Consider the following 27,292-nt stretch of genomic DNA (forward strand, 5'->3'; position numbering starts at 1 on the left):
AAAGTTCTAAAGCTTTTAATTCTTTTTTATATCTACTAACGTTCAATTTCAATTGCACATGTCTCTATCGAATTTTATTGTTAGGGTGTGAAATCTGTTATCAAGTTACTGTACGGTATTTGAGAACTCTGAAATTCATTATCTGAACAACAGATTTAACTATTTTTCATCCACACTACTCTAAACTATAGAGTATTATTCCTTTTAAATATATTTCCTCGTTTGCGTTTCTCGATGGATTCTGAAATCTAAGAACTGAGTAATACAAACAAACAAGCAAACAAACAAACCCCATGGCTCATCATGGCCTACCAAGCGACCGCTGCTCAGCCCGAAGGTCTGCAGATTATGAGGTGTCGTGTGGTCGGCACTGTGAATCCTCTCGGCCGTTATTCTTGGCTTTCCAGGCAGGGACCGACATCTCACTGTCAGATAACTTCTCAGTTGTAATCAATGGAAGAAACGTTCATTGATTAATGGCCGTCAACTCGGTTTTAGAAAAGGTTTCTCCTGCGAGAACCAGATGTTTTCTCCCTTTCAAGGTATTAGCGAGTCATTAGAAAAAGGTGTGCAAGTTGATGCTATTGTAATAATTGATTTTGCTAAAGCATTTGATGTAGTATCACATTACATTCTGGTTCGAAAATTGGTAGAAACAAACATTGATAACATTGTGGTTCTGTGGATCTGGGATAATTTGACATAGCGCACGCAGAGCGTAAATCTGGAAAGTAAATACTCCGACGAAGTTTGTTAACGTCGGGAGTAGTTCAGGGTAGTGTTATAGGGCCACTCCTATTTATAGCGTTTATCAACGATCTGCCGAAAGAAATTCGAAATGAATGCAGATTGTTCGCGGACAATTGCATAATATATAGAAAAATACAGAATGCTAGCGATAATAGGTTATTACAAGCCGATATAATATAGATACTCCATATAGGTACCCGATAATAAAAGGAAAATAAATTCTCGAAAATGCAGTCTCGTAAGAATGGGAAAGAAATATATGAAAGGGGACTTTCAAATTGTCTTGGATCGGACGCTCTGGCTGAGAGTTCCTCCTGCAAGTGTCTAAGAATCGATGTGGAAAGAGAGATCTAAAATGGGACACCCACATAGGAAGTGTAATTACCAAAACGTGCAAGTCCTTATATTTCATGATGAAGGTGCTAAAGGGCAGCAGTTCCCAGGTGAAGGGGCAGGGCAAACAGGACTCATTAAGGAAACTGAGATGGTACAGCGAAGGGGCGGAGTTCGATTCCCATCTCAGCCATCCTCGAAGTGGTTTCCGTGGGTTCCAACTTCTCCACGCAAATGCCTGTATGGTACTTAACTTAAGGGCACGGCCACTTCCTAGTTTATCCTTTCCGATCTTCGCATTCCCCACAAGGACCCTGTTCAGCATAGCAGATGAGGCCGCCGGGGCCTCGAGTTATATAGTTTTAACCCTGAATTTGATTATTCATTCTGTTTTATCAATGAGGGTTAATTTTAACTCTAGGTTAATGTCGGAGTTAAGTTAATCCCTCCTTTCACCTGAGTCAAACTGTCAACTCGAGGTTAAAATAAAAATGTCCGCCATAAATCATGCGTCTGATGCAGAGTTGCTTTATTTAGATGTGTTAAATGGTGTTCCTAACGTAAATATGCCTATAATAAGAAGGAAAGACTTTCAAAATCTATCTGAAGGACAACTCCTGAAGAGATATTGTATCCGATAGGGATATGAACCAAGCACTAATGATCAAGTGGACGCGCATTTCTTTGTCTGGCAACGAGCTCGCGGGAACTCGAAGCTTGGAACGTTGCGGGTGTGGCTAGAAAATATTTCCCCAAGCAGAGCTAGGGAATCCCTGGATGAAAATAAGGGAGGTGTCATCCCCACCACATATTGTTGGCGTTGGGGAGTGGTACACTTTTTAGCTTCGTAATACGGGAACCATCTTGAAATAAGCATGACCAACTTCGTCTTCTATAATGAACGAATTAACTATTTTAATAATAATGCGTTGTACAATGATTCAAAAGTGCTGTCCGTGATTCGTGAATTCATTTAGAGCGTGTGATGTCTTTTATGGTGATAATCTGCTGTCAAAAGAAGGAATAGATGATTACATAATACTGGAAAGTTACAGAGGCCTTAAATATCTTCACATCCACTTGACGAGGGGAAACCTGTGTGCAAGGGGAAATTTGAAGACAGTTATTTATTTATTACAGGAGATTCTGCGATCGGATTTCGTACAGGTGCGTTCTAACTATATTATAGGACTAGCAAGATACCCGTGCTTCGCTACGGTATTATACTGAAATTTATAATTGAATGCTTATTGTTTTAGATATATAATCCGCCGAAATTCGCGATCTGACCGTTTTCTGCGAGAATCCGCCAAAATTTGCGATCTGACTCGTTTTCTAATAGATTACGGCAAGTTTCCTCCCATTTTTCAATCTTTCTTTCCAGCAAACGATTTCGTACTTCCCGGGCTAGGTCCAGGTATTCCACCCAGTTAGTTGGGTCCCTAAATCTTTGCCATCTTTTCCTATAAGCATTTTTAATATGGATCAAATCCTTCAGGGGATCTGTCGTGGTGTCGTCTTGGGTGCCTTGGCGGTAGCCTACTGAACCCGCGGCCGGACTGCATTGTTAGTCATTAACCGTCCAGGACCCGTTTCCAGCGTGGTCCGCACATGTGAGGACGGTCCAGAATATTATTATTATTATTATTATTATTATTATTATTATTATTATAGCTGTTCTGGACCCCATAGCAAGACCGCTACTTGGAGGTAAATTACATCTGCTGCCATTGTCATTGTTGACAATGTGGCCAGCACCATTGTCGTGCGTAGGCAAGTGTGCGGGATTTCTGGCGATACGAATGACACACCTCCGTGTATTAGTGACCTTATTATAGAGGTGAACAATTTGACGGTCAATATCATTCCTATCGTTTATTTCAAATGTGTTTAAATTTTTATTTATATACCAGGAGAATCTACTCTAATCTAAGAACGTTCTCCGAAGGAAAAGATGGCTGTTGAAAAAGAACCCAGAAAAGATTAAAAATGATCGGTTTATGATCAGAATAAGTACATCGAAAGTCAACAGCCTGTTTCCTATCATTCGACAGGATCAGGGATGGAATGAATAAAGCCCCATCTAGCGGCGACAATATGAATTGTGCCGGCTGCCGAAGCTCCCGTCTGGGGCAATGATCGATGAGTGACAAATGAAATGAAATATTGGACAGTGTTGCTGGAATGAATGATGACAGGGAAAGCCGGAGTATCCGGAGAAAAACCTGTCCCGCCGCCATTTTGTCCAGCACGAATGTCACATGGAGTGACCGGGATTTGAAAACGGAACCCAGCCGTGAGAGGCCGGCGCTCTGCCGCCTAAGCAACGGAGGCTCCTTATAAGTACATTATGAACAGTAAAATCAATTGGTCTCACCGCCTTTTACACCCCACCGCCGTTAAGTTTATTTACGCCACCCCCCCAAAAAAATGAAAAGAAGGTGTGTTTCTTTATGATTAAAGGAGATTCCAAATACCAATGTTCACCGGGCGAGTTGGCCGTGCGTATAGAGGCGCGCGGCTGTGAGCTTGCATCCGGCAGATAGTAGGTTCGAATCCCACTATCGGCAGCCCTGAAGATGGTTTTCCGTGGTTTCCCATTTTCACACCAGGCAAATTCTGGGGCTGTACCTTAATTAAGGCCACGGCCGCTTCCTTCCAACTCCTCGGCCTTTCCCATCCCATCGTCGTCATAAGACCTATCTGTGTCTGTACGACGTAAAGCCCCTAGCAAAAAAAAAAAAAAAAACAATGTTCACGTTTATTACCTTCAGTTTTGAGATATAAGTATCCCCTTAAAAATAATTAACTTTTTTAACTTCCTTTCACACTCCCCCCCACCTCCCCTCACAAAGTGATATTAAGGCAAAAATACTTGTTCCTTTAATAGTAAAGGATCTTCTAAGTACCAATTATCACCACTCTAACCTCTTTAGTTTTTGATTTATGTGTCCTCATGAAAGGAAATCAGCTCCTTTTCACTCCCCCCCCCTCAAGATTGTTTCCCCCGCCCCAAAACGCGCTTTTCTTTGTTTTTAAAAGAGATCAAAATACCAATTTTCACGTCTGTAACAACTTTAGTTTTTATTAGATGTATGTATTCTCATACAATTAAGTCAATTAATTTTTTCAATCCTTTAACCCCCCAAACCCTCTTCATTGGATTTTCCGAGAATACGTGCTTGTTTACGTTTAAAGCAGATTCCAAAAATCAAATTTCACGTGTGTAACATCTTCATTTTTGAGATATCAGTAGCCTAATGAAAAGAATTCAACACCATTTTCAGTCACTTTTACCCCCCCCCCCCACTTCCGAAGTGGTATTTCCGAGAACTAAAAATACACGTTTCTTTATTTTTAATAGAATTAAAAAATTACCATTTCTCACTTCTGTAACATGTTAAGTTTTTTGAGATATACTGTAGAAATTCTCATTTTAAAATTTCACCCCTTTTTAGTTCCCCTTAAGTGGAGTTTCCAAAGACAAATCACCTATGTTTCTTTACACTTACAGGAGATTCCAAATACCCACTTTTTACGTCTGTAACATTTTACGCTTCTCAGATATTCTGTAGATATAGTCTTTCTAAAAATTCACCCCAATTTGCCACTCCTGTTTAACCGCCATTAATTTAATTTTCCAAAAGCAAAAATATACGTGTTTCTTTATTTTTAAAGGAGATTCTAAATACCAAATTTTACATCTATAAACTTTAAAAGTTTTGAGATATAGATACACTCATTTATAAATTTCATCCCCCTTTTCACCCCCCATTATTTGGATTTTCCCAAAACGAAAAAATACCTGTTTCTTTGTTTTTAAAGTAGATCCCAAATACCAATTTTCAGGTCTGTAATATATTCAGTTTCTAAGATATAAGTATTCTCTTTAAAGGCATTCAACCCAATTTTCACCCCCTTTTCACCCCTCCTATTGGGATTTTCCGAAAACAAAAAACTACGTGTTCCTTGATTTATAATGAAGATTCTAAATACCAATTTTTACATCTCTAAACTTTAAAACTTTTGAGATATAGATGCACTCATTCAAAAATTCACCCCCTTCTCAACCTCGCATTAATTGGATTTTCCAAAAACAAAAAAAATGTGTTACTTTATTTTTGAAAGCGATCAAAAGTACCAATTTTGAGGTCTGTAATATCTTCAGTTTCTGAGATATAAGTATTCTCTTTAAAGGCATTCAAACCATTTTTCACCCCCTTTTTACCCCTCCTATTGGGATTTTCCGTAAACAAAAAAATACGTGTTCCTTTATTTTTAATGGAGATTCTAAATACCAATTTTTACATCTCTAAACTTTAAAACTTTTGAGATATAGATGCACTCATTTTAAAAATTCACCCCTATTTCACCCTCGCATTAATTGGATTTTCCAAAAACAAAAAAAAATATATGTTTCTTTATTTTTGACAGCGATCGAAAGTACCAATTTTGAGGTCTGTAATATCTTCTGTTTCTGAGATATAAGTAGCGGTATCCTGATTAAAGGCATTCAACCCCTTTTTCACCCTTTTTCACCCCTCCTATTGGGATTGTCTGAAAACAAAAAAATACGTGTTTCCTTATTTTTAATGAAGATTCTAAATACCAATTTTCACATCTGTAAACTTTTAAAGTTTTGAGATATAGACACACTCATTTTAAAATTTCACCCCCCTTTTCACCCCCTTAGCGACAGAATATCCAAAAATCCTCTCTTAGCGAGCACCTACATTACAATATGAATATATCCCCAAAATTTCATTTCTTTATGTCCAGTAGTTTTGGCTCGGCGATGATGAATCAGTCAGTCAGTCAGTCAGTCAGTCAGTCAGTCAGGACAAGCTACTTTATATATATAGATTACTGGTCACCTGGTTATCGCACTATTGTGCCTCAAATTCACCGAGAAATGGGTGTACAGGAAATTTGAGTGGGGAACTTTTCAGCTAATATATGGCTTTAGAAGCCTCACCCCGGGGCAGCCAGTGTTTTCTTCTCGCAAGGAACAGATGTGTGTCGGTATCGGGCTCTAGGTTTCCTTTGTGTGAGTACTGTAAATGCAAAGAATAGTCAAAACGACTTAATTCGAGTGGTGAATGAATAGAACGACGAAGAGGGATGTAACTGAGTGCACGGTAATATTTTCGTCGATTTTTGAATAGTAAATTGAACTCATAGAATTATTATTATTATTATTATTATTATTATTATTATTATTATTATTATTATTATTATTATTATTATTATTATTATTATTATTACTTCCATCGCCCGAGACAAAGAAGTGTGACGGGTAATATTACAAGCATCACTATGAGCAGTGATACAGGGGTTAATTCGGAGTCGTGCTACCCATAAGCTGTAGGATACGAGTAGAAATACCCTCTATTAATCTATTTGATTCTAGGACATTGAATCAAAGACCGGGTCAATTAGCGTGCGGTGACGCAGACGAACGGAACGAGTATTAACTGTGTGTGTGTGTCTGTGCCTTAGATACTGAAGATTTCCAGTGCCCAGGTCTATGGAGATTAGCAGTCACAGCCAGCAGATGGAACTGACAGATATCAACGTGGACATGAGTCAACAGTAAACCCGAGGATGGACGTGCCGTAGCTCACTGAGGTGTCATCGAGGGTCAATAAAGCTGAGTAATACCATTCTATTATGGATGACGTGAGGGGTACCGAAAATTCATTTTATAATGTTGTAGCTATTAATTGATAGGGATTCTTTGTGTGTTAAATTGTAAATGTGCAAAGGCATGGCACAGAGTTTATTTTAATAAAAAATCTGATTAACTTAACTTGTAGATATGGGAAATAGTGCTAATAGTATCCTTGGGGTTACTTTTCTGTATAGGTGATAGTGGTGATTTTCATTAGTTCTTGGAATGGATTGTGTAAGAAGGGCTGGTATTAAACCGGTTGGCCTATCATAAATGCCAAGTAATATTTGTGTATATTATCCTGTGTGAAAGAAGAAATGTTGCTGCGGAATCACTCAGAGAGCATAAGCGACGACCTCCAATGAAATATTTAGCTAGGTACCATTTTTTTATTGCGAACGTCTATAACGTGTGGTTTCGATAACTGTAGGACCCTAATTACACTGTGAATTGTGTGAAGTTACAATTGTTCTTGTTTATAATTAACGCGTGAGTTTCTATCGTCAAGAAGTAAGTGTAAAGTAACGTATTAGTGACCATGTAAGTCACGTAGGCACATCAGGTAGAGATTAGGCCCATTTTAAAGGATTCATAATATTAATAGAAGCTGGTGTTTTGTTATTTAGATTTCTGTGTCTGCTGGGTTACTATCAGTCCAGTTGTTTGAAAGATTGTGTGCGTAGATAAGGAAAAAGTCTGCTGAAAAATGCATCAGGCGACGATGTTAGAATGGATTTGAAGTCAGAACTCACGGTGTTAATTTTTGAAGTCAGATTGTGGTTGAACACATGTGAAGGTTTTAGAATTGAGAATTGAGAGTTGAAAATCATCTCACTGCAATGAGGGTGTTTATTCTATGTAGAGAATTGATGCGTTTGTATTTAAAGGAACGATATTGTTCTTCCCTGACAGCGATAAGTTATGTCCTGTTGCCATGCCTACGGCCGAGAGGGTGTGCAGACTTGGGGACTGGCATTTGCGAGTGATAACTGTGCTAATTGATTCATTTCCTCAACTGACTTAAGTAGATGTCGGAAGTCAATGACCCGGTTTTTATTTTTCTTAATAGTTTTTCATGCATATAAAATCATTAGTAGGGATTTAAGGTTCCCTGCAGAAGTCGAGGATCTTGGGTTTGGCTCTGGGTGTATGACTGGCAGTCTCACAATATTGGGACTGGTGATTTGGGTTTCAACTGTGTTATGTATATAATTTCTGTATTGACTTTGAGTGTTTATGTGTTTAATTGTGTTGTGATGTCATTCAGCGTCGACAATGGTGTCTGTCATTGATGCGACTAGTTCGTGTATATATTGGTGGGGGTTCTATTTGAACCCAAGGCATCTGAAGCTTGTGTTTGTTTATGTTATAATATCTCAGGCTATTACAGTGTGAATCAATTTATGTTAGATTACGTGTCACTCAGATTTGTTAGATTTGAGTATTATGATTTTGTTTGCCCACTAAAATTGGGAGTAGCTTCAGTGATTAATATTTAATATTCCGTACACTTGAAGTCATGAAATAGATTCTGCTTCAACGGTTATGCTCGGTCTTATCCCTAAATTTTGAACAACGCTCAACAATCCGAATAAAGATGTGAAATTCGATTATGTATTCGCCGTGTATATTTGGGTAATTTTTCATCATCATCAGGGTTATAAATAACCCCTTTGATTTTTTAATTTAAAAGATTGCTCTCATTCGATCGTAGTTATAACACCCGTATTCTCCTACCCTTTATGCTGCTAAGTTATTTATATATACTGTATATATATATATATATTTGTTGTCCAACTGATTTCAACCCAGATAACGACCCTGTAGAAGTATTGCCGGAGACTCTTTGGGTAGGGGGCGGATGCAGTGAAGACTGTCGAAAACCGTCGTCAGTAAAGTCGTCGATGAAATTCGCGAGAGATTAGAATACAAAACTGACCGAAACGGGCCACTCTCTCTCTCTCTCTCTCTCTCTCTCTCTCTCTCAAACTAAAGGTACTGATTGCATTAAGATTTTGCTAGGGGCTTTACGTCGCAACGACAACATTAAGGTTTTATACCACAGGGTCATTTCATATAATGGTCGGAGACAAAAAGGGTTATTTTTGTATCAATTGTCAAGTAATCAGTGACTCTAACCTCAAAATTCGTTATATAGTTGCAAGATGGTCTGTAACGTGGGCAATGCTATTAAATTCGCCTGTTATTTTTCAAATGTGTCCTTTTCTTTCAATTTTACACTGTCATGGCAGTCTTCTTGCATTCTACAATACTTTGGTACTTGTTGATTACTTCAATACATTATATTGTTCCTAAACCAGAAAATTTCGTGCCCCTATTTCTCTTCTCAACTTCTTCCATTTTCAATCACTGCATCAGTTCCATCACGATTAACAGGCTACCTACCTCGGAAATGAGGAAGAAAACGAAATACCGCGCAAGAAATAAACAAAAGAACCACACAAGAAGTGTGTTCATGATCTCTGATTTTTTGTCACTGCCTCCTTGATCTGTACGGCAGCTGTTTCCGGCGAGGGTTAATACGGTGTTAGTTAACCTTCTGCCGAAATAACTCGGTGAAACGCGGGACTCGTAGGAATGAGTTAAAAATTAACCCGAAGTTAACAAACTCAGGGTTACAATATATTTAACCCATGTTGATGTAACCGGGCCTAAGACTTGGCAGGTTCGATCTTGGTTCAGTCTGGTGGTATGTGGAGTACATTCGTAAGATGTCTTGCTTATGTAGGAACCAATGACTGTCGCAGGTTGAAAGTCACTAAGGTCACCTGATTCATCCATGTTCCTCTTCCGTAGTCACATTGATCGACTCAAATATTCCTGCCTCCTTTTATACCGGTAAGATGCACCATTTGTTGTTGTTTACTAGTGTACTGGGATGTTCGCATACTTTCGATCACACAGTGTTGTTATAGTCACAGGACACATAGCTTTAGGTGCAATCCCAGCCATATGGAAAGGACTTCTTGAATATACAGACTATTTGCACACGCGTAAGCTGACCATGTCGTTTGTTTTAAAATTCATGTGGTTTGTGACATATGGAAACGACAAATCAATCAATCAATCAATCAATCAATCAATCAATCAATCAATCAATCAATCAATCAATCAATCAATCAATCAATCAATCAATCAATCAATCAATCAATCAATCAATCAATCAATCAATCAATCAATCAATCAATCAATCAATCAATCAATCAATCAATCAATCAATCAATCAATCAATCAATCAATCAATCAATCAATCAATCAATCAATCAATCAATCAATCAATCAATCAATCAATCAATCAATCAATCAATCAATCAATCAATCAATCAATCAATCAATCAATCAATCAATCAATCAATCAATCAATCAATCAATCAATCAATCAATCAATCAATCAATCAATCAATCAATCAATCAATCAATCAATCAATCAATCAATCACGGCTGATCTCCATTTAGGACTTCCCCCAAGTGGCAGATTTCCTATCAATTGATCACCTTATCTTTTCTTTTTTTTTGGTTTCGAGAGTTATCATAATCGTAGGGAGACGGCGACCTAAGAAGAAGAAAAGAACTCTTGCGGACAAACTTCCGGCACCTCAGTGTCTCCGAAAACAGTAAAAAGTAGTTAGTGCGACATACAATTATTATTATTATTATTATTAATATTATTATTATTATTATTATTATTATTATTATTATTATTATTATCATTATTATTACAAAGTGTATCCCGCTCCTTGGCTGAATCGTGAGCGTCATGAACTTCAGTTCAGAGGATCTGGAGTTTGATTCTCGTCTGGGCTGAGGTTTTAACCACGTCAGGTTAATTCCTCTTACTTCACGACAGGGTGTTATTGTTTGTTCCAACACCTTCCTCTTCCTACACACACAACACTTCATACTACACATACCGGTGGAGTCAGGAAGAGCGTCCGGCTGTAAAACAGGGCCAAATATACGTGTGCGACTTAGTTCAAACCGACGACCCAACTAGGATGTGGGAAAAGTAGACGAGGAAGACGTCCGATATAAAATTCAAAATTACTGGGCATTTTACTCCCTAAATAAAACTTCTCCCATTATATCATCGTTTCCTCAAACAAATAACCTCGCAACTGGCGGCCATTACGCGGTTAATCTCAGGTATAGGGCGCGAATTACAGCTTTTCCCACGGTAAACATCGAATATATTTGCATCACAATCACCAAGCAATACATTACCGTGCTTAATGTGGCGAGCCGTTCGTTACGTAAATGGCAAATGTAAAGCTGTTCAGCAGGAGGTTGGCGCTGTTCGCCTCATACTACATTTTGGGTGATTTATCATGGTGAACAATAAGTGACAGTGGCAGTATGAGCGGTCTATTATAATTTTCACCTCTGTTGTTATTGCTGTCTTATTTTTTCAGATATGGATATAAACAAATGAACTGTGTGTGTAATTATTTAGGCCGTGCTATATAAAACAGTGTACAAACGCGTTCTTAGAGGAATGGGAAATATCCCGGTAGTCATTAATAAAACAAAAGCAAATTGTGGAAGGCAATTAGCGTCACTGCTCTGTAACATCAGCTTGCTTTGTATACTAAGTATTTCAGAATAACACAAGGCACCAGTACGCGTGCATATTTTTCCACATTTCACCTTTAATTAAGTCCAGAGCTCCCCTTCTCCAGCTCTGGATCTCTAACAACTCCAAATCTCTCAAGGCGTGGTCCAGCCATCTTGTCCTTGGTCTCCTCCGTCTTCTTTGGCCGCCAGAATGTTGGTCAAGGATCATAATCGTTGATCGGTCCTGGGCCATCCTTACGATACCGAACTATCCTCTTTTGTGGCCACTGCGACTATCTCGAGATCACCACACAGGTCATAGACTTCTTCGTTGATCGTGAACCGCGCTCAACATATTCCTCAAGATCTTTTTTCTCTTCCACACCCGTAAAAAGTTCTTGTCGCGCTCGTTTAGGATCTAAGTCTGGCACGCATACAGCACAACTGGAATAATATTACTATATGTTAATTGGGTTCGTTGCTTGGGCATGGCAAATCTATGTGGTAAAGATGCTACAGAGTATCGTACTTTAACGTTGTACACATTCAAGATACAGTACACTACTTTCTTTCTTTCTTTCTTTCTTTCTTTCTTTTCTACTTGCTCAAAACTGCATTAGCCGCGTCCTAAATGTCGCATCAGTGCTCGCGTCGTATCTAAGAGATACATACAGTCAGTCCATCTACACAACCCTGTATAATTTATGGAAAATAGAAAAGAACATAAAATGCACTCTCATGTTTATATACAACTTGAAATATTAAGAAAGGACACTGGCATACTTGAAACAATTAAACTAATTATAAGATTGTTCTTTTCACAGTCTTCAGGATCCTAAGATCGTATCGTTACTGATTAGTCAAACAACTCACTGAACACAATCGAGTTTTATGAATCATCTTCATCTTTATTTTCAACTAGCAGTAGCCCGCGGCTTCGCTTGCGAGGATTTCGTAATTTGATAGAATTAATCGTTCCTCGGTACTGCACTAAGACATTATACGAAAATTACTGAAGTATAAAAAGTCACCGAAAAACTGCGTTGCATTTATCCCAGAACCTCTTTGTAAACTACGTTTGTGGTGTTTTCTTTTGGAGGTAAGATGACCAGGTTACTGGCAGAGCTAAGTCTTGAACATACGACATGGAACTTTACATGTGAGAAACAGTCCACTCTCAAGTCGAAATAAAAATAATAAAAAATATGTTTCTTTATTTTTAAAGTAGATTACAAATACCTATTTCCACGTCTGTAACATCTTCATTTTTTGAGATATAAGTATCCTCACAAAAATAATTCTATTCCTTCTTCGCTTCTTTCAAAAGATCAAAAGATCTCCAACTGCAAGCACTAACACCAACAATAATGAGCTAATTCACAGGAAATCAAACGCATTAGAGACTATATTGTTCAGCATGTGTTGACAAATAATATCGACTCGGGGCATAATTCAAAAGCAGAAAAATAGATGCAACCGGATGTATTGTACGAGGTATAGTATATGTACGTGCATAGTAACTGAGGCAAAAATCTCCGAAATGTATGGGATAGGAAAGGACTAGGTTTGGGAAGGAAGCGAATGTAGCCTTAATTAAGGTAAAACCTCAGAATTTTCCTGGTTTGAAAATGGGAAACCAAGGAAGCATCTTGAGTTGCCGAAAGTGGGTTCAAACCCAATCTCCTGAATGCATGCTGATAGCGTAAAAATGAACAGGTTTATGAGCGTTAGTGCAAACTTCAGTTAATTGGAAATAAGGCCAGGTATTAATAGTAATAATAATTCATAATGTATATTTTGGGCTTATGTCGTGTAATGAAGTTGTATGAACACCTCTCTACGGGCTTCAAAAGGGACCTTGCCTTTCTTCATCAGGAGAAATCAGAGAAAGGAAACACGACGCTTCAGAGGTTGCTAGGAGAATTCTAAGATGTAATAGGGGCGCCATTTTTCCCCATGGCAGGGACTATGAATGGCAACAGCAAAGCGTCATTTTCTGATGGTTCTGATAATAGGTAGGCATGATTCACCTCAGTGAACGGTCTTAGGGCATCATTTTAAGTTCTTTGATGTTTCTCTTAGAAACGTTTGATGCGTCGGGTTTACTTTTTCTGTTTCTTCCAGATGAAGAAAGGCAAGGTTCCTTTTGAAACGCGCGTTGACTGTGTTTATTTAGTTCATTTCACGGAATAAACCCAAAATATACATCGTGAATAGTTACACGGGCCGTAAAAATGTAAATGATGATAATAATAATATTAATAACAATCGTACCGGGGGTACACTTTCTCCGGCCAGTTAAACTGCACTCCTTCTATAAGGCCATCTAGGTAATATGCCTTGAACTGATGTTATGCAAGGTACTTGGATTTTCAACCGCTAGATGTGTCTATCATCGGTTTAATTGCTCCCCCTAGCGGGTCGAAACCGAATGAATTATTTATTAAGAAATGTGTATTTTAAAAGTTGGCTAACCTTAGGGTTTGAACATTGTTTGGTTCTTGTGTCAAGGTTGTCAACACTTCTGCCCCCTCAAACTCCTGTATCTATCAACCAATCAGATATTTTGTGAATATTTTCTCTAGCCAATTAAGATATGGGGTGTTTAGAGGCATCCATTCTATCTGTAAAGAGGTGTGCAAACTTCTTCTCGAAATACTATAGAAGCTGGGCACTTAAGGGCTGTATCGTCGTCTTCATCGCCCCAGTTTATTGTGTGCGGCGTGTACTACGGGGGCAGGGGCCACGGTCAGCGTTCGGAAGACCCATCAACTCAAGGTAATGGCAGACATTTCTTAACATGTGATAGCTCCGGCACATAGCTTGAGGAGAAGGTTTTAAACCCTTTCATTTTATGTACAATTTTCGGCCAGCCTAAGGACTCTGTCCTATTTCATATTAGGAAATATGTAATGCAAGGGAACAAGGAGTAATTACCCTATGTTGATTCCCATTAAACTTGGTATGGGGTGACAGCAATTTCTAATCATCTAAAATTCTTAACGCTCTTTTGGATTTTAATGTTTCTCATTTAGTCACCCGGCCTAGAATAGGCTTAGCCTCTGTATCTTTGGGCCATAAGCACAATTAGGCTGTTCTTGGCCAATCGTGTTCAACCTTTTCCTTTTTACATTAAAGCCATTTAGTATGGGCACTCTTTGTCCCTGTTTATCTTTCTGGAAAAGAAAGCGAAAAACTGTTGAGCAGAAGATAAGCCCAAACCAGGGCTGCGTGACTGTAAACACCTTATTTGAAGACGGTCACGTATAACCTTGTGCGCTTATGCCTCTGAGAGGCTGGATTATATTAACTTTTGGAGCTCAGACTCCTAGACTGTGTTAGGCTTTGTAAATTAGTGGAGAAAATATGCTCTTATAAAACAGTGTACCTGTTCAGAGCTATAAGGTTCATCCCCTTGTAAGTTATCATGTTGATAATTCTCTCAAGTTTTGTACCTGTTGTTTTGGACTTTAAGTAATTTTTGTTGGAGCTGATGGTCTCATTATAAGTTGTTTTTGTTCAATGAGATCTTCTGTTTATCAAATTGTAAATTTAAAAACGAAAGAAATAAAATTTCTAATTTCGTTGTGTTAACGTATGCTTTAGTTAATTCCTTGTTTCGCCCATTCACCCTGGCACCTTCTTACTTCTCTGTAATCCACGAAATTTTCTTAATAATAATAATAATAATAATAATAATAATAATAATAATAATAATAATAATAATAATAATAATAATAATAATAATAATAATAATCAATTTGTATACGATGATGCTGGATTTAGGATGTTAAACCAGTAGTATTTCTTGTAACATTTTCTGTCTATGTAATTGCTTGTTGTACTCTTGTTTTTTTCTTGTTGTTGTTGGGTGATTATGATTTAAATTTCTTTTATCATCACTTGTAATGTTAAGCTAGTAATAAGCTCAATCTATAGTATTGCAAGCCGTATTCTTAAACACTGGAAGTGTCTGGTTCCATGGCTAAATGGTTAGCGTGCTGGCCTTTGGTCTCAGGGGTCCCGGGTTCGATTCCTGGCAGGGTCGGGAAATTTAACCATCATTGGTTAATTTCGGTGATGCTGAGGCTGGGTGTATGTGTCGTCTTCATAATCATTTCATCCCCATCATGACGCGCAGGTCGCCTACGGGTGTCAAATCAAAAAACCTGCACCTGGCGAGTCGAACATGCCCTCGGACACTCCTGGCACTAAAAGCCATACGCCATTTCATTTCAGCACTGGAAGTACTTAAGTTGTATGTGAATTTGTGTATGATGATGCTGGATTTCGAATGTTGATCTAGTAGTATCTCTTGTAATATTTTCTTTACATGGAATTGTTTGTTGTACTCTTGTTATTGTAGTTGGGTAATTATGTTTTAACTTTATTATCACACTACCGTAAGTTAGCATTACCACCGGGATATTTCCCAATTGCGATGTATTTGTTAATATTAATAATAACAAAGAGTTATAGGAAACACATCCTTAAAGATCCTACTGCTAAGGATGACGAGTGCAGGAAATAGAACAGTAGTCCAGAAACCATTGAGCACATCATCAGCAACTGCAGATTACTAGCGTCAACATCGTACACTGACAGACATAATTATGTAGCCAAAGATGTACATCAGGAAACTGCCCTGACCCGATCTTTGATCCAGAACACAGTGGCTTAGTATAAATATTCCACACTAATTGCACTGGAAAATTAAAATTTTAAACTCTACTGGGGTCGAACGATACAAACAACTCCTGACAATAGACCAGACTTAACATTAACAGACTTATCTCATTTAACTTACTTCGCTGTCCCGAATGACCGCAATATGAAATAGAATACAGGGAAAAGGTACTCCTCTGGCTATGGAAGTAGCAAGGATCTGGACACAAGATAGAGCGACAATTCTTCCTTTTCTCCTTTCTCCCACTGGACTCACACCAAAATCATTTCCAGAAAACTTCATGAAACTACAGCTCTCCATCTTCACTCATAATGTGGCACAAAAGGCTACAATTTTGAAAACCTGCAGCATCGCCAGAGCATTCCTGAATGCTCAGTACGAACTATAAATAGAAAAGTCTACAACCTCTATAACGAAGAGGATAATGAAGGCGTATATTGTAAAGTTATATAAATTACGATTAAGCCCTGTTTCTTATACGTAAAATATCGAAATAGTGCAATATTACCAACTATAAATTTCTGAAATAATAATAATAATAATAATAATAATAATAATAATAATAATAATAATAATAATAATAATAATAGTAATAATAATAAAAATCTGGTGTCATATGGCCTTGGCTATAGAAACATAATTTATCTGACTTGCATGTCATGTAAGAATGATGAAACATGAATTTACTATGTGCACCCGCTAAGATGAAGTTAAATTAATTTGCTTGGATATATCTGAATTATTGGAATTCTCTCTTGTTGGAAACTATCGCAGTTAAGTTTCAGTGTAGTTAACCATACAATCTTGAAATCATTCGATTATTTAGACAATGATCTTATGTTGATATAAACGCTCGTGAATGAAAACACAGCTGTATTCCTTGTAATATTGCATAAACTCGTACCTTTTAAGGAAGAAAACACTAGACTACGTTATTGGTCTAAACCTCATAACAAACATTTCTGTATAAATACAAATATAGAACTTGATTTTGTTCTCTCTTGAGATGGCGTGGGTAGCTTGTTCATAAAGACTTCCTACACAACGTTTGAGTGTCAAGCCCAAGAAATACAAATGAAAACAATAACGTACGTAGTAATTAGAAGACTAATCAGCGTTAGTACAGACTCCAGTTACTTAAAGAAAGCCGGGTAGTATAATAATAATACTAATACTAATACTAATAATAATAATAATAATAATAATAATAATAATAATAATAATAATAATAATAATAATAATAATAATAATAATAATTGTACCGGGCGGTACACCTCTACGACGCAAGATCAAATCTTCCGCCAATTGAAACTCCTCTACAGGAGAAGCTCTGAACTTTACAACTGAACTAATTCTACGGTTTATCAGAAGTGAGTGTTTTTGATTTGCTTTTGTTTTTCATGGATCAAGAAGTGTGGACATTCTCTAACAGTTGTCTCTACCAAAAACTATGATAACGCACTCTGGTCTAAAGGAATGTACCTTCTTGAAGAAATTTTGTATTCATAAGTTTGTCCTTACTAATTTTGTTCTGTGGTTTGTGAGTTGGCAACATTAATCCTTCCTTCCGCCAGGTTTGAACTTAGCCAATCCCGAATTTCTTTAATTAATTTTCAGCCAATCATGTATGTCTTCTTCGATATGGATATGTAGCTCCAAACTATCCAATAAAATTGGGGGGGGGGGGGGGGCTGTCTACTCATTCCTGAAAGGTCTCGAATTTTCCACGAGGGTATAAAAACTGCTGATTTTCTGGTCTCCTGGCCACTTCAGTAACATCTAGCTTAGTGTGTGGACATGTAGCAGGGGGCGGGAAGCGCCTCTTTCTTCAAGCAGCAGCTCTTCAACAAGGTAATGGCCTTTTAACATCTTTATTTCTTGCTAGCTCAGCAGTTTAACTCTCGGGGAGGGTTCGAAACCTTTAAGATGTAACCAACCACTTTAAAATGTAAATTCCTCTTCTGTTTATGTGAAAACTACAAATCTCTTTCACTGTAAAGCGGGAATAGAGAGTGCTTTACCCTCTAGAACTCCCATTCATTTTGAAATTGAGGTGACTACGTTTTTGTAACCGTTTCTTCTCTTCATTAATGTATTAAAGTTTCTCATACGAGTCACCTCCCTAGCTTGGGATTAGCCCCTGTATTATCGGCCTAGCGCTACATAAGTTTTAACAAACTTAAGTGTAGGAGTGCATGTATTCGCCTCCATTCAATTTTGTATTTTGGGCCATTTCATTAACCTGATGGTTTGTTTTCTTCATGTGAAGGCCCTGTAGATTAGATATTAAATGCCCCTGCTTCTTTGTGTGCCTTGAGGGCAGTTAGAAGTGAAGTTTGTCGTGGCCTTGGATAGGCTTGTAAAATTGAGAGCAGGTCCGCTCTTTCTGGTATTTTGGAGAGTGCCTCTAGGAGGCTTAACATTGTAATTAGGAGCAAGTGCTCCTTAGCATGATGGGGTTTTCTGCCCCTTTGTCCAATTTTGTACCTTGGTAAAGTTGGGCTAATAGCTGAAGGATTGTGACTGTGGGGCTTGAAGCCCTAAACCTTGTAAAAAAAACCCTGAACGGGTAAAATTATTTTGTACCTGCCCTTTCGTTGTTATTTCACCTAGTGGAAATTGTTAAATGTTGTTATCCGTTATTTGTAGATTTTGAAAAGAAAATATAACCTTTGTTAAAGTTTTTTTTTAAATCATCCGGGAGATAGTAGGTTCGAATCCCACTATCGGCAGCCCTGAAAATGGTTTTCCGTGGTTTCCCATTTTCACACCAGGCAAATGCTGGGGCTGTGCGTTAATTAAGGCCACGGCCGCTTCCTTCCAACTCCTAGGCCTTTCCTATCCCATCGTCGGTGCGACGTAAAGCCCCTAGCAAAAAAAAAAGTTTTAAATTTAATGTTGTAGTTGAGACCTATTCCAGCCCGCACCTTCTTTCACCTCTGCTGTTCCACAGATACCTCGGAACAACAACAACAACAACAATAATAATAATAATAATAATAATAATAATAATAATAATAATAATAATAATAATAATAATAATAATTAGTGTGATGCGACGTTAATCTACCAAATAATAATCCGGAGTCATATGGCCTAGCTTAGTATAGCTAATCTTGCTTTACCATTCTGGACCGCGATCAAATCACTCGTACCGTATATTTTCAGTAGTGTATTTACTGTGTTATGAAACAGGAGATATCTCAGACGACTTTAGAAAAATCAGAACAATCACTGTTCCAAAAAGAGGAAATGCTATGGAATGTAGTAATTTTATGGAATGATCACAATCGCATCCCGTGCCTCGAAAGTACTCTTAAATATAACAAAGAGCAGGATAAAATTTAAGATAGAGCAGTACATAAATGATGATCAGTTTGGATTTAGACAAGGCAAAAGAACGAATTAATCCTTGCATTATGAATGATACTGGAAAGAAGGTTAGAAATGAACAGAAATGTGTTTATAGCATTCATTGACTTGGAAAAATCTTTTGGCATGATAAACTAGGAACTATTTTTTAAATGTATGAAGAAAGTAGGAATTGACTGGAAAGATAGGAGGCTCACATGGAAAATTTACAAGAACCAGTATATAAATTTAGTGGTGAATGTATGTATAAGAATGGCAAGCATTAAGAAAGGAGCGAAGCAAGGTTGTCAACTTTCCCCATACCTTTTCTTTATTGAATAAGCAATATGTGCTATAAAAGAAAGGACTCGAGGAATGAAGATCAATGGGAAAAATATCCACAGTATTAGATTTGCTGATGTCATTCCCCAAGTAGCAGACTGTGAGAACGAATTAAGCAGAAGGTCGACTGTTCTGTGTGATACATTGAAAGATTACAAACTTAAAATCAATAGTAAGAAAACCAACTTTTTAGTTGTGATGGTTAATAAAAACATATGAATTCCAGAATAGAACAAGTGCGACATTTCTGTTACTTAGTAAGCGTTATAACTGAAGACAATAGATACACCGAGGAAAATAAAAGAAGAATGGTTCTTGCTAAACAAGCCTTTCAAAGTAATGGAAGTCATTTAACAAATACCCATATGAGTTTTGAAACAAGAAAGGCTTTTGTAAAATCCTTTGTCTGGACTGTACTACTTTACGGTTGTGAGAGCTGGAATATTGGAAGAAAGGAAAGAGATTCATTGGAAGCAACAGAAATGTGAATATTGAGGAAAATGGCGAGGACATGCAGGACTGAAAAAATAGACGAATCGAGATGTTCTATAGGAGGTCGGTGAGCAACGGTGAATTATAAAGAATATGGAGAAAAGGAAGATAAAACTGGTAGGTCATATCCTGAGACACAATGACTTCCTAGTACGTCTTTGAAGGTAAAATACTAGGAAAGAAATGAAGGGGAAGACCAAATAAGACATACTTCGAGGATGTGAGAAACTTAATGGGATGTAAAGACTGAAATGAAGTGAAGAGAACTGCAGAACTAAGAGGAGAATGGTTGCAACGACAAGTGTATAATGATGATGATGATGATCCAAAGGAACTGTGCGTGGGAAAACTTTACACAGCCTGCATTTTCTTACAGTTTGGCTAATATCACATACCAACGATTGAACAAGAAATATACTATATTAGTCAAAGAGAAAAAAATAGGGAATTTTATTTCCTTTTAACATTACACAGATAAAATCCACAAGGGACAGCTGCTCTCGTAGTTGCTGACAAGAGCTTATTAGAGTCACCAGGAAAGGATTTGAGGGGCCATACTTCAACTATATGCCAGATTGTTACAGAACTCTGGAAAAGTTACATGATTACAGTAATGAGCATCTTAAATTAATCTATATGATTATCTGGTAATTATTATGCTACGTTACATGCAATGCAGTATTTTGTTCATTAATGTTATATCCATGTAAACGAACATTTGAAGTTTTATCTGGAAATTTCACATGAAGTCTTATGGAATTGTTCAAAATTATTATATAAGAAGAAATTTTAAATTTTCACATTTTTTCACGTTTTTATCTTTTATCCTCTCGGTACTATATAAAATTTCTTGTTTTGATAATATAACTTCCTGTAATATTTTGTCTTCTTCCTTTCTTAATCCATTTACCCTCCAGGGTTGGCTTTTCCCTCGGAATCAGCGAGGGGTCCCACCTTTACCTTGAGACCGTGGGTCGGGGGGTAAAACTGCGCAGCGTTCGAAGCGGAAGCTGACCGAACCATCAGAATCAGTCTAAGAGGGTCACATTCGTAACATGTGTACGTAACATATGACATTGCTTTCACCTGCTATGCTGAACAGGGTCCTTGTGGTGGGGGATGGGAAGATTGGAAGGGATAGACAAAGAAGAGGGTAGAAAGCGAATGTGGCCTTAAATTAGGTACCATCCCGGAATTTGTTTGGAGAAGAAGTGGAGAATAACGGTAAACCACTTTGAGGATGGATGAGGTGGGAATCGAGCCCCCTCTACTCAGCTGACCTCCCTAGGCTGAGGGGACCCCATTCCAGCACCCCTACCACTTTTCAAATTTCTGTCAGAGCAGGGAATTGAACTCTGATTGCCAGGGGGAGCAGCTAATGACACCAACAACTACACCACATAGGCGGACCCTGCAGGCTAATATTTTGTAAATAGTTTGTTGTCATACTGGCACAGCTCTATAGGGATGTTTTAGTACTGAATGGATTTCAGATCTTCATTCATGATTTCTAAACATCAGACACAACGACATGCCACTATACATGTGTGTTAGGATGACTAGGATAAGTGTAATATGTACTTAAACTTTTTAGATGCTTTCCCATTTAGGTAATTGCCACAACTTAGTCATATATCTCTTTTTTTACTCTTATGCGTGAAGCTTAGTGTCTTAATTTTGTCATTTGGGGCTCACTTTAACGTAAAGGGCCGGGAATTTGAAATAATGTATGATCTTCAGATCGTTTGAGGAGTGAATATAAAATAGTCTGCAGGAATTCACAGATCGAAAGTCTCTGAAGGCTAGAACTGGATCAGCAAGCATTTTATCTCTGATGGTTCCGTAAATACCACTCGTAGTGGCACGTTCACTTCACGTTCCAGCAGATAATTTCTTTAACAAGGATGGTTTGTAAGAGATTTTTAGGGGAATCCGTCCTGAATAGTAACATACTCCAGTTAAGATGTAACTGCTTAGGAGTATCATATTATGAGGAACAGCAGAAGGAGGAGTGAGGAAATTAAAAAAACTGACATTACATGTAGCCAATTCCCTACTGCAAGGAGAAACACTCGTCTTTAAAGGTAGCCAATTATAATAAATATCCTACTATGTTTGACAGAAAACCACTATATAGGAAGACGATTTGCGGGACTGCTGTTTCACCGGTAGTCGTTACATGCTTTCTTCCGTGCCCTATCCATCTTCATGGGCGCTACACGCTTACACTTGGATGACCAAATTAAGCTTAAGCATTGGTGTCAAATTTGCCTATGGGAAAATCAGATCATTAATACTTCTTGTATGCCTCTCGGTCATGGGCATCTATCATCGGTTGGTAAATTCAGTTATAAGACACAATCTGCATGTTTGCTAGGTAACATAGTCAGACCATCCATCCATACCTTACATCACTGCCTGCATGGTTGTAGGTTACACTGCGTCACACATTTTCCAACACGACACTGTTTCGTTACACACATTTTCGGATGACCTCAGCTCTAAGATATTTTTTATGCACCCATGCTTACCGAATGTCAACGCTTACCTCCAGCTCTCGAACATGTAGATTCTTCAAAATTCAATAAAAGAATGAAAAAGGGAAAGTCTGAAAATTATTATCGGATTACAAGTAACACCGTTGGTTGATTCACTTGGTCCGTGATGATTCAGTTTCCGTGACCGGACTCACGGGTTTTAAACACTACCATCACCGTGGTAAGAAACGAACATTTTACATATCACTTATATAAAGGAAATAAATATTCATTATTGGTTTGACAATCACCACCATCATCATGGCACTTGGAGAAAAGTACTACTCAATAACTGTGATCAGTACCCCCATAAACAAAAATTAGATTGTCTGCTGAACATTTAACTTCAGTGAACAAAACAAATAAAACTAGTTAACGTACTATCATAGCAGACTGAACTACCCATCTAACTTGTATAATGACAATACTGAAAATAAACTAAGCACTGATCATTGCAGACTGAATTCATTATCTGACTTGAATAATAATCATCATTGACATTAAACCAAACACTGTCATCGCAGACTAAACTGACCATCTTAACTGAATAATAATCATCACTGACGATAAACCAAACGTTATCATCCAAGACTAAACTGACTATCTGTACAGAATAATAATCATCACTGACGATAAACCAAACACTGTCATCGCAGACTAAACTGACTATCTGAACTGAATACTAATCATCACTGACGATAAACTATGGAGTATAACCGATCTTTAACCGATACCTACGCGGATTATATTTACGATAATTATTTTAGAATTGAAGACTTTGACATCGGATATTGCGCAATTTTTTGACTAATGAGCATATGAACAACATCTTTGTCTCACAAGCACTGAATTATTTACTCTAATAAAAATAAACAAAAAGCTGACACTTGACCTTTTTTTTTTTTACATGAAACATGACGACGCAGAATACTCTTAGATACTGAATTTCATGCCACCAGCCTTGTAATGTTGAATGATGGATGTTCTCAGGCAATGCAGCCCGCCGGTGCTAAATGGTCCCTACTCAACGATATCGCGGCACTTGAACGACATAGCACAAATCTTCCTCTTAATTAAATTTATCACTTGTAATTATAAACTATAATTATTTACATTTTTATAACTTTAATATGGATACAAAGTTTTAAATACGTATTTTGTACAGGCAAGATATAATTCTTATATGACGCACTTATGTACGTCTATCACATTCGATTTTCTGTTTCACACTTCATTTCTTGTAACTGTTTCACGATGAATTATAATTATCATGAAATCAGACAGATGAATTTACCACTTGTTCATTTCTGAGATGGACTTAACTCTATCACGTCACTCGTGGCAATACGCACGTTTTACCGTTGTCGCAGTCCGGCTCCATGGCTAAACGGTTAGCGTGCTGGCCTTTGGTCACAAGGGTCCCGGGCTCGATTCCCGGCAGGGTCTGGAATTTTAACCATCATTGGTTAATTTCCCTGGCACGGGGGCTAGGTGTATGTGTTGTCTTCACCATCATTTCAGCCTCATCACAACGCACAGGTCGCCTACGAGCGTCAAATCAAAAGACCTGCACCTGACGAGCCGAACCCGTCCTGGGGTCTCCCGGCACTAAAAGCCATACGCCATTTACCGTTTTACTATATTTATATTACTTGCCCTTGCTGGCGATATGTAGTGTTTACACTGCACTATGTCTTCTGGTATGGGCTAGAATAAACTTATTACTTTTATTGATCTGTCTTAGTCTGATCCTTACCTTTGACAATACGAAAGTGACCGAGGTATGGGCGATTCTAGTTATACCGTTCCTTACCCAGCCAGTCCCTGTTATGAACGGTGTGAAAATTTCGCTCATAGGGTCGGTTGGTGCATGCATTTCAGTGGGCTTGGCAGACTGATATGCAATAGCAACTTCTGGCTCAGTCAGGAGAGCAACAGGAAACTATCACACTCCTCATTTCCCTAGTATGCCTCTCCAGTGACGCCCAGGATATCTAGGACCACTGTTGGCGGAGCTGTGGAGGATCAAGCCAGCCTTCGGGCCAACATTTATATTACTCTGTTACTTGAAGGGACTGGGTTCTTAACCCGCACCCAGGTTGAGTATCTCACCTTCACCAGCACTCGATATGACAGATTGCCACTCCCACACAATAATAGTAGATTAGAACTGATAGACCGCCGATTGTCGAATGAACGGTGGCTTCCACTCTGTATTTGAGTGTATCCACGCGCTTTTTGAACGAAAGAATGACGAAAGTGCACCACATTAGCCAACTCTGTTATCCCATGTATCTCATATTTATTACTGGTATTCATAATGATCAGAAAAGTTCAGACATCACGAATTTTCTGGTCCCACAATTTTAATTTATCTCTAACATTTCTTAAATACTGAAGCGTGGGTTAAAGACAATCATTTCCCTCACCACGGTGACATATTCTCGTGGCGTACATTCGGTCAAAACTTTCCCATGGTTCGATGAAATCTTTCTACCTTTGGTCTTAAGAGAATCGTTAATTGGGTAATCTATCTATCTATCTATCTATCTATCAGTCTTAACCTGTTTATCTTCAAGGGTTGATTTTTCCCTCGGACTCAGCGAGGGATCCCACTTCTACCGCCTCAAGGGCAGTGACCTGGAGCTTCAGACGTTGGGTCTGGGGATACAACTGGGGAGGAGGACCAGTACCTCGTCCAGGCGGCCTCACCTGCTATGCTGAACAGGGGTCTTGTGGGGGATGGGAAGATTGGAAAGGATAGACAAGGAAGAGGGAAGGAAGCGGCCGTGGCCTTAAGTTAGGTACCATCCTGGCATTCGCCTGGAGGAGAAGTGGGAAACCACGGAAAACCACTTCGAGGATGGCTGCGGTGGGAATCGAACCCGCTCTACTCAGTTGACCTCCCGAGGCTGAGTGGACCCCGTTCCAGCCCTCGTACCACTTTTCAAATTTCGTGGCAGAGCCGGGAATCGAACCCGGGCCTCCGGGGGTGGCAGCTAATCACACTAATCACTACACCACAGAGGTGGACTAATTGGGTAATTCCTTTTAATTTACTGGGCGTTCCATTTCTCGAATCGAAGTTTTAATTGAAGTTTGAATCGCCATCGTAATTTGGTAAATGACCACGGGCATTCTCGAGTCCTTCAGAAATTTTCCCCTAGGATATCATAAATCAGGATTCATTTCGTGCCAAAGAGATTGCAATCCAGCCTCAAGACTCTCGTCTTTGGATATGAAATATGAAGAAGACACATGGTGTTTCTCAAGTGATTATATAAAAATGGACGTGCTGTTTCCAACGACGTAGCTCTCGGCTATGGTGGCTGGTAGGTTTAGGATTTCCTTGGATGACTGTGAATGATGGGTTCACTTACATGACACTATTTAGTTACGTACATTTTCGGATGATCCCAGCTATAAGGCATATTTATGTCAAAAGCTTGAAGAGACTTCAACCGTAATTAATCTTTAGGACATTATTTCCACGTTCCACTTAATACAGTCTCATTAAATACCACATCTTTGGATGTTTTCTCCTACAGTCTCGTCTCTCCAAGGAGCTATCCACTTAAAATATGTGATTAATTGGATATAAATATCGAGAGCTGTGTCGTAACAAAATACGTCACGAGGAAACATTACAAACGATTTTACGATCCACTGATTGTAGCCGACCAAGTCAACCAGACCAGCCGAGAGAACCTAGCAAGTTTGTGTGAACGTAAAGCCAATATCAACTCGATGAGAGTATGCAATGTTTGGTGGGGACTAAAAGAGCATCGCTGTTAACGATTTACTTCTACAAAAGTAAGTTTAACTTAGTATTGTGGTATTAGTGGCTACTGTGACGTGAAAAGAAACGGACGAAAATGTTTGTGATGGTACTTTGCTCAAATAAAACATTTATACGATGAATAATAGGCACGAAAATTGAAAGAAGTACGAAGATTGGAACGGGGTTCACACAGCTCGGGAGGTCAATTAAGTAGAGGGGGTTTCGATTCCCACCTCATCCAGCCTCGAAGTGGTTTCCCATAGTTTCTTCACTTCACCTCCAGGCAAATGCCGGGATGGTACCTAACTTAAAGCCATGGCCGCTTCCTTCCCTCTTCCTTAACTATCCTAGTGCTAGAAGCACGATTGTATGGTCATGTCGTCTGAAGCCGACCCTGCACCAATTCGGGAATAAACGACAGGAAAGTAGATTATTATTATTATTATTATTATTATTATTATTATTATTATTATTATTATTATTATTATTATTATACCGCGAGGGTATACCCGCCCAGTGCATTCAAATCAAGCGCCTTGTGAACTGTCATCTTACTCCTAAAACTTGAAACAACTAGTGCAATAAGTTGGGTCGTTGGTTGAAAGATGTCGCTACTAAAGTGATAGAGTAATGTGTTATTTTAAGGTTTCCAAAACTGACTGGATTTCTTTTGTTTTTTTGTGTATCACAGTTGTCAACACTTTGATCTCTTTCCACCAACTTTAAAAGTATCCAATTAAAAATTTTGGGTATTTAATTTTCAACCAATCATGGTT

This window comes from Anabrus simplex, chromosome 1 (genome assembly GCF_040414725.1).
Source record: "Anabrus simplex isolate iqAnaSimp1 chromosome 1, ASM4041472v1, whole genome shotgun sequence".
Lineage (NCBI taxonomy): Eukaryota > Metazoa > Arthropoda > Insecta > Orthoptera > Tettigoniidae > Anabrus > Anabrus simplex.